Source organism: Cynocephalus volans, chromosome 3 (genome assembly GCF_027409185.1).
Source record: "Cynocephalus volans isolate mCynVol1 chromosome 3, mCynVol1.pri, whole genome shotgun sequence".
In the NCBI taxonomy this organism is placed as follows: Eukaryota; Metazoa; Chordata; class Mammalia; order Dermoptera; family Cynocephalidae; genus Cynocephalus; species Cynocephalus volans.
In genome coordinates, this window is record NC_084462.1 from 144,458,696 (window position 1) to 144,467,116 (window position 8,421).

General features: G+C 45.0%; 1 non-coding gene across 1 annotated transcript; it reads left to right on the top strand.

The window, feature by feature from the left end:
* The first annotated feature begins 5,605 nt into the window (after positions 1 to 5,605).
* On the top strand, positions 5,606 to 5,671 carry LOC134374441 (small nucleolar RNA SNORD86). Its single transcript, XR_010023286.1, has one exon. It is a non-coding gene; the product is annotated as a small nucleolar RNA SNORD86 (small nucleolar RNA).
* Positions 5,672 to 8,421: the final 2,750 nt, after the last annotated feature.

An 8,421-nucleotide genomic window follows, 5' to 3' on the forward strand; every position in this document is an offset into this window, starting at 1 on the left:
CGATGGCATACGTGTGGTGAGAGTGTGTCTGTTGATCTGTCTGCTCTTTATTCTGGGAAAGGAGATTTGCAGTGGGAGTCTGGTATACCCAAGTGTTCTGCATGACTCGCATCTGATCTCTCGTGTCTTTTTTATTTTCCTTCTTTGCCACACAGACCTCTTCACATTTCCTCTCTCATTAAGAATGATGGGGTTCTTCAGGGGCTTCGAAAATTTATTTGCATCTGAAAGTAAGGAAAGCACACGACGATTATTCCTAGCAGCAGCATGGGTGAAACAGTGGCAGGCAGTGTATATCGTGTGACAAAGAATAGCCAGGTTCCCTGCTCTTTTGGCCTGTAGGCCTTTGTGTGTGCTGTTCCCTATTCTGGGCTCATTCTTCCCCTCCTCCGTTCAGTCTGCTGAACTCCTATGCATCTTCCTAAGTTTATGGGACATTTCAGGGAAACCTTTTCTGGTGACTATTAAGTCCCCATGGCTTGCTGAGCTACCCTTATCAATTTGAACATTTTCAGTTGTTAGTGACAGAAACACAACATAAACAGAGAAAATGTTGGTTCAAATGACACAAAAGTTCCAGAACTATTGCTGTTTTCAGGTGAAATGGACGGGGGCTCAGGCAGTCCCTCAGGAGCCGGAACTTCTCTGTTTCTGTGCCTGCTTCCTCACGCTGTCCCTGCTCCCCAACATCTGCCCCCTCGTGGTGGAAAGAGGCTGCCACAGTTCCAACCTTGTCTTTCGGTCCATCCAGAAAAGAGATTCCTCATCTCTGAGAGATCAATCCAAAGTTAGGAAACGGTGTCTTATTAGTTCGGATTTGCTTTTCTTGGATCACGAACCCAACCCAGAACCAACCCCTAAACACAGGAGCAAAATTATTTGAAAGGCTTAGCTTTAGGTTATGTGTCCTACCCTCGGATTTAGACTATAAGTAAAGTAGAATAAATCCCAGACAAAAGTCAAGGGCTGTTACAAACGTGGTGTGCCTGGCAACCATTTATATTATAAATCTGACAGCTCTGCATTCTAAAGGCCAGTTTTCCCCAGTAAACTATAAACTCCATGATCACAGGGACAATGTCTGTTTTGTTCTTCAATGCAAAGCTGCAGGCTTTACTCATAGTAAGCACTCAATAAATATCTGTTGACTGAATGAATAGCACCAGCTGATTAATGTCCCTCAATTTAATCTCCTGCTATATTTGATAACTATGAAATTGTGGCAGTGGTAGACACTATGACATTTTAACATCATCTTTACAAATTATTAAAATTTAAAAAGGCCTTTAACATCCCCTCCCTCCTGTGTAAAAATGGGTAACTTGACTGGTAACTTGATCTATGTTGCAGCTTGTAATTGCAGTTTTTACTCCATTGGCAGCATTTGTGCTCAGGAAGCCCATGTTCAGTGTCTTATATCTTCTTCTGAGCTCAGGAATGCGCAGCATCTAATCACGATCAATCAGCACTTGACAGCTTTTCTCAGCATTCTAGATGCTGGGATACTACTCAGAACGGAGAGTGACTTTCCCCAAAAGCAGTATCCAGAGATAAAGCAAATGTTAAGATTTCTTAGAGCCTATATTGCAAGTATGGGAAGTTAAATAATTTCATGGCCAATACAAAGAAGACTGGCAACCTTTCTAATACAAAAGGAAATAGGGAATGTTACTAAGTAGGGTACTAAACATTATAATGACTCTATCAAAAAGGGCAAAAAGTACCAATAATAAGAATAAAGGGGGACAAAAATTTAGGAAAAACTTGTTCTTTCTCCCCCAGGAATAGAGACCTGATATAGTCCAACCAATTCCTTTATCTACCTGGGCGATCTTATCAACCTCTATGGTTTCCCTGCTGGCACTGAGGATTTACTGTCGTGCTGGAAAGGGCTTCTTTTCATGAACCAATTCCCTCTCAACTAGAATGGCTGTCCCTGCTATGTGTAAGGATCATTTTCAGGAGTTGCCAAGCACTTGAAGTTTCATCTGCATGCTGATTAGCCAATGTGTCTGGCATATAAGTATAAGAGAATAAATATCTCCATTCCAGATATCCAACAGGATAAGATGGTAGACATTTTCAGAAAGCTGTAGGAGGAGAGATTTCTTCTGGACTTGGAAGGGGAATGGAGATCTCTGAAGCCCAGAAAAGAGTAGGTGGGCGTGCACCGCTTAGGAGGAGTATGTGGGAGTCAGGATTGCAGGCAGTCTCGGGGAGCCCATGCCCTGAAACAGCTGGATCTGAAGGAATCACCCAGGCTGGGACAGGGCTCATCTCGGCTGTAACCAGAAGGGATTTCCCTGCATCTTGTCACTACCTAACGCCCCAGAACTGCTTTGGCACAGCAGTGTGTGTGTGTGTGTGTGTGTGTGTGTGTGTGTGTGTGTGTGTGTGTGTGTGTGTGTGTGTGTATTCATCCACATGTGTATGTGGATGCATGTCTGTATATACATGTGTATGTGTGAATGCGTGCATGCATACATATATGTGTGAGAAAGTGTGCATGTGTGTGTGTTCCTATTGGTGGCTGAGAGTGAATTATTCCCTCTATAGTATTATTTTGGGTGCAGATGAGAGCTCAGAGTTGCAGTGAAGCTTTTTTGCTCATAAACTCTATCATATCACTGCATCTTTTTCCATTAGAAAAACACAAACTCAGTGATAATATTAATATTTATGGTAGAAAGCCTGAAAATATAGCCAAGGAAAAAGAAAATAAAAATCACTTTTAATCCACCACTCAGAGATAATCACTATCTGCATTTTGATTTAGATGTATTCTCTCCTCTGCCCCCGCCCCATATTTTCCTCTCTCCCCAGAGTAGAATGATAACTGGACAGATTGGCTGTTTTTTAAAAACCCTGCCTTTTACACATACAGTCACTTTGCATACACACATACTTCATGTATATAGCAAAAATGTTTGAAAGTCATTAAATATTATTCTATAATATTTGGTACTTGTAAAATGTTCCACAATTTTATTTAACAAATTTTCCGTTGTTGAACACTATTATTCTTTCAGAGTTTTTTGCTGTTACAAATATCCCTCTGATAAGAAATGTATAAATCTTTTTGTGCATCTATTAGTTAGTTTTGAAGATATTATTTTACATACTTTAGAATTTACAGGCCTGCAATGTCTCTAATTTCTGGTGGTTTGTTGACCCCAGTTTGAAAATAAGTTCCTGTGAAGAGATTTCTGAAGGGGGACATTGCCAGCTCAAAGGGGCACAAAACGATAAAGCTTTTCATGTTATTCCGGGAGGAAATTGCTCCCAGCAGGATTGTGGAACCGTGTGCTTCTAGGATTCCGTGTTCAGATTCTCTTTTGGGTGACCCTTTGCAGTACAAGCTATCTTCCTCTAGATGGCAATGTTTCATCACGTTAAAAACCTGCTCTTCCAGGAACACAGAATGGATGACAGTTTTCACAATTGTATATGAATCCACAACAACTTAGAAGAGAGACAACAATGAAAAAGTAGTCACATAACTTTTGTTTACAAAGCATTATTTATTCAAGGCCAAGATTCAGCAAGTTGTATGTTGACTTTAGCTGTTTGTAACATGTCTTTTAAGAAAGGAGTAAATATTTACGAGGATGTAGGGAGGTTGCAGATCCTGCAATTGTAAAGATGGAAATAAACTCCCATTTACTAACTTCTTGTCTTAACCCTTACCCTAGCACATTTATTCTCTGTTTCCCAGGTCAACTTGGCAGTGGGCTACCCTCACTTTCCCTCATTAGTCCATACTATGACTCCAGTGGATGTTCTATCTCTGTTCTTCCTTTTCTGCAGGCATGTGAATATTCACTTATTTGAGGAAAGATTGGTGATGTTTCCTGCACATCACTAACCCACCTGTCTCTCTGTGGCCAGCCTCTCTCCTGCATAAACAGAACAGGACTTGAATTTGAACACAAAAGTTTCTAGATGGATGGCCACCCTCCAGAACAGCCCAAATCTTCCTTATAGTACTGAAAAAGTGCTTCAGATGGGAGAGATGGGTAAGAATCTCATCACTCTCTTGGGTTGATCATTCTGAGAAAATTCTACTAAGTCTTGTTCACCTGGCAAAACACCAGTGCATCTTTCAAGACTCAATTCAACTCCAATGTCTCATCCTCTGCACAGCTTCTCTTGGTCCCTAAAGGTTCCATAGGTCCAGAGATAGTAGCTCCCTCCTTTGTGCTCTCAAACACATTCATTCAAACTTTGTTCAAAAAATATTTATTGAGGGCCTACTATATACCACAAAAAAGGGAGACATGGTTTCTGCTTTTCATAGCTCAGTAGGTAAAGAATGTCACTTAATTATTAATAATATTTTTTGACAAGTGTCATGAAGGATACGTACAGCTGTTTTAAATTCTTGCAGAATTTTAAAGTCTTACATAATTTAAACAACGTAGTTTTGAAAGCCAAAAAGACTAGGAGTTAGCTAGGTGAAGGAGGAAGGATGAGGGAGTCAGGCAGGAAGGAAATCAGTGCACAGGGCCCTGGGAGGGAGGGGTGGAGGACAGGTGAGGACGGCTGGTGCCCAATGGGCGTGGCATGAGTTGAGGCTGGAGAGGATGCCCCACAGCCTATAGGACATACTGTGCACTTTGAATTTATCCAAGAACATTTGGGAAAACATGTGGAGGTTTAAAATAAGAAAGCAATGGGATCAAATTTGATTTGGAAGGGGCTGGCTGGTGAGCTCACTTGGTTAGAGTGCGGGTATGGTGCTGATAACACCAAGGTCAAGGGTTTGGATCCCATATCAGCTATCTGCCAAAAATCCAAACCAAAAACCAAAAAACAAACAAACAAACAAAAAATTGAAGAAGATCACTCTGCAGTTATGTGGAGAGTGACTCAGTGTATGGATGCTGGGAGACTAGTAGGGAATCTCTGTAATCTTCCAAGAATAAGGTTTTGGTGGTGACAGGGATGAAAGGGATGCATTTAAAAGATATGTAAGAGGTGGAGGAGCCAGGAGTTAGTAACTAATTATACGGGGAGTGAAGGAAGGGAAGTGATCAAGGATGGTATCCAAGTATGTGGCTTCTGCAAGTGGTTGAGTTTATTATAACATGGATGACTAGAAGCGAAACAGATATGGGTACAAGTCCATGAGGTCAGCTTTGGACAAGTAGCATTGGAATACCTGGGAAATATCCAAGTAGTATTGTCAAATATATAGATCTGGGGTCTGGAAGAGAGTCAGTAGGACAGTGGTCCTCAAAGTGTGATTCCTAGACCAACAGCATCAGCTGGGAACCTGTGGGAAATGCAAATTCTTGGGCTTCGTTCCAGACGTAGTGCATCAGAACTCTGGGAGTGAACCCCAGCACGCTGTGTTTTAACAAGCTCCCCAGGTGATTCTGATTCATGCTTAAGTTTGAGAATTACTAGAATATGTCTCCAATATTTAGAATAGTTGTAGAGGATGATGAACAAGCAAAGGATCTTAAGCAACGACGACAGTTGTAGGAGGAAAACCGGAGAAGTATGGAGTCACAGAAGCCAAAGGAGAGAAAGATCAGCTGTGTGGAAGGCTACTCAGAGGTCAAATGAAACGAGGACTGAAATGAGTCCTTTGGTCACGTTGACGGCTGGCCAGGGCTCCCTGATCTATTCAGGCTTCTGCTATGGGGGCGATGGCCAGTTCTGGTGTGGGGAAAATACAAGAAAATGGTCAGGACCCCTTAGATGTTCAGAATCTTGGCTGAGCAGGACCTAGCCTGTTTAATGTAAATATGCGCATGGGTGCCCAGGTGTTCTTTGGTTATCTGACTTGCAAAGTATAAAGGACACAAGGTTCCGATCCACAGTCCCACAGTCCCCTCAGGATGTCCCGGGAGGCCACTAGGGAGGCTGCTGCTACCTGAGCTCGCATCTGAATAAAGCCTTTGAATTTTCGCCCAGGGCTTCCAGGATCTCTTCCTGCTCCCTAGCTGGTGGACCCGCATGTGAGGGGTCTGGGACCCAGTCTGCACAACGGGTTTGAAGGGTCTCTGAGCCCTAGCCCGACACCTGGTGTCGGAGTGACTGCGAGGGCCTGGCAAGGGGACCAAAGACAAGGGGTAACACACCAGAATGTGGACCCCATTCCACTTCCCCTTCCCTGGCCCAGCAGCTGCCAAGAACAAGTGCGGTGTCGCCTCGCGAATCGATCGCTTCTCCGAGGTGTCCTTGAGCGTGTTTGGGGAGAAGCTTCGAGAACGAGTAGACGATCGGCTGCCCTGCTATGAGGGGGGAGAGATTCCACGAAAGAATGTGGACGTCGTGGAGGAAGCGACGGCTCAGGCAGAGGAGGCGGCTGCGGAGACCGCAGGAAGCTGGGGACACGGGAGGGGCGCGGAGGACGCGGCTGGCCACGCGCCTGTCACCGCGCCTGTCACCCCGGGAGCAGCCGCAGTGCGCGGGGAGCGGGGAAGGAGGTGGCGGGAGGTGGCGGAGGCGACCGGAGAGCCGGCGTGGCCCACGGCCGTTCCCGCACGTGTGCTCTGTCCCCCACCAGGGGAGCCGTGGGAAAACCCGGAGAAGGAACAGCCACAGCCCCAGGAGGCTGCTCGGGAGAAGGGAATGGAAGACCCACCCGTCGCTTCCTCCCAACCCAATAAAGAAACCTTTTTCCAAGGAGGAGCTGGTTCGTGGTGACCTTGAAGAGACAGCTGGCAGCACAAGTGTTCCCAAGAGGAAGAAGCCTTCACCCCAGGAGGGAACAGTGATCCCAAAGGGGCAGGCAACAGACGTGACCCCAAGAGAAAGAGGAGGGGCCAGTCCTCCGTGGACCTGAAGAGGCTGCTGGCACCAGGAGCAATACCCTAAAAAAGAGCTCCAAAGACCATCCCAGGAAGGTGGCACTGGACATTGCTCCCACTGGGGAGCAGCAGGAGGCAACCCGTGTCCATAGCCCAATAAAAACAAAAATTTATACAACAAAGAAATGAGTCTGTTGACTTAACAATTGGTGATAGGGGCTGGAGTAATTATGAGGGGTCAGTGGGGCGAGCAGCCCCACGAGTGGGTTAAGTAATGAGTGGAAGTTGGAGAAACAGGGGTGGACATTCCTCTTTGATGAACTTGCCTTAGAACAGAAAATGAACAATGGGTGGTAGTAGGTGGGGAATATGAGGTTGAGTTTTTTCTTTTTTTTTTTTAAAGTTAAATGTATTTCTAGCATACATATAGAAAAGTGTAAAAATCACAATTACCTAGCTTAACTCAGACGAATTGGTGACCAAACTCAATTGTTTAATCACACAAATGGAGAGTGATAGGGAGAGATGTCCTTTCCCTGGAGCACAGTCCTCCTCGCATACAGCTGTGTCGGCCCAAGCCTGCTTGCCACAGGGTGTCGGAGAACAGGGACAGGTGCATTTGAGGACTCTTCTGCCTGTGAGATCCACCCAGCACCTGGTAATGCTGGCTGGTGTTCACCTGAGCCCTTCACCTGAAAGGTGTCTATCTTTCTCCCAGGAAGCCTGGGAGGCTCAGGGTGACAGCCTGACCTCTAGCTCCAGGGATAGCTCCTAATCAGTTTAAATTAATCATGGTAATATTGTTTCCTTGCCATTCACTGGTTCAGTACCTAGGCCTTGGCCTATCAGAACAATTTTCTCTGGGACAGGGGCAGACAAGCAAACTACGTTGACCCAATTAGAATGAAGGAAAAGACTTTTATTCCATGGTTCGGGTGAACGATGCTCACGCTCTTCCACTGGATGAGCACAGGAAAGCATGTTGCTGATGCTGCTGTTCATGGAGGCCAGCCTGAAGACAAACCTACACACAAAGAAGAGAGCCCTGGTGGAACTTCACACAGCGTCCTCACAACCTCTGAATTTTCTGCTATAGAAGATAAATGTGATTATTTTGGTCAATTTGGTTCTGATTTTCTGTTCCTTAGGGCTGAAAGCATCCTGACACAGTAAGTATCATTGTTCTCTTGAATACATAGATGAGAACTTCAGGCCCATAGATGTGAGATCACTTGCCAGCTAGACGTCTGAACCCAGATCTGCTTGATTTCTAAGCCCATGATCTTATCCTCTGTGCAATATGCCTCCAGCTAAGCCTGAGTACGTGCTCTCTTAGGAAGACTTCTTTCTCACAAGGCTCCTTACTTCTCTATATGAATACAAATAGACCTGCTGCTCTGTGTTTATCAGGGGCACAGAAAAAACAGATGGCACACTCTAGTATGATTATGCAGAGGTTAATAAGGGACCCTTTACAAAGGTGTGGGCAAGGTTAAGGGAAACCATAAAAGGAAAATGAAGCCCCCATGACTAGCAATAGAGGAGAGTCTATTCTACTCCTAGATCCAAAGAGGCAAGGTAGGAGTGAGGAAGTGGGGGACCACGAGGGCAAACTATAGAGAGAAGCAGCTCTGCACACAGAAGAGGGTCACCCTCTGGA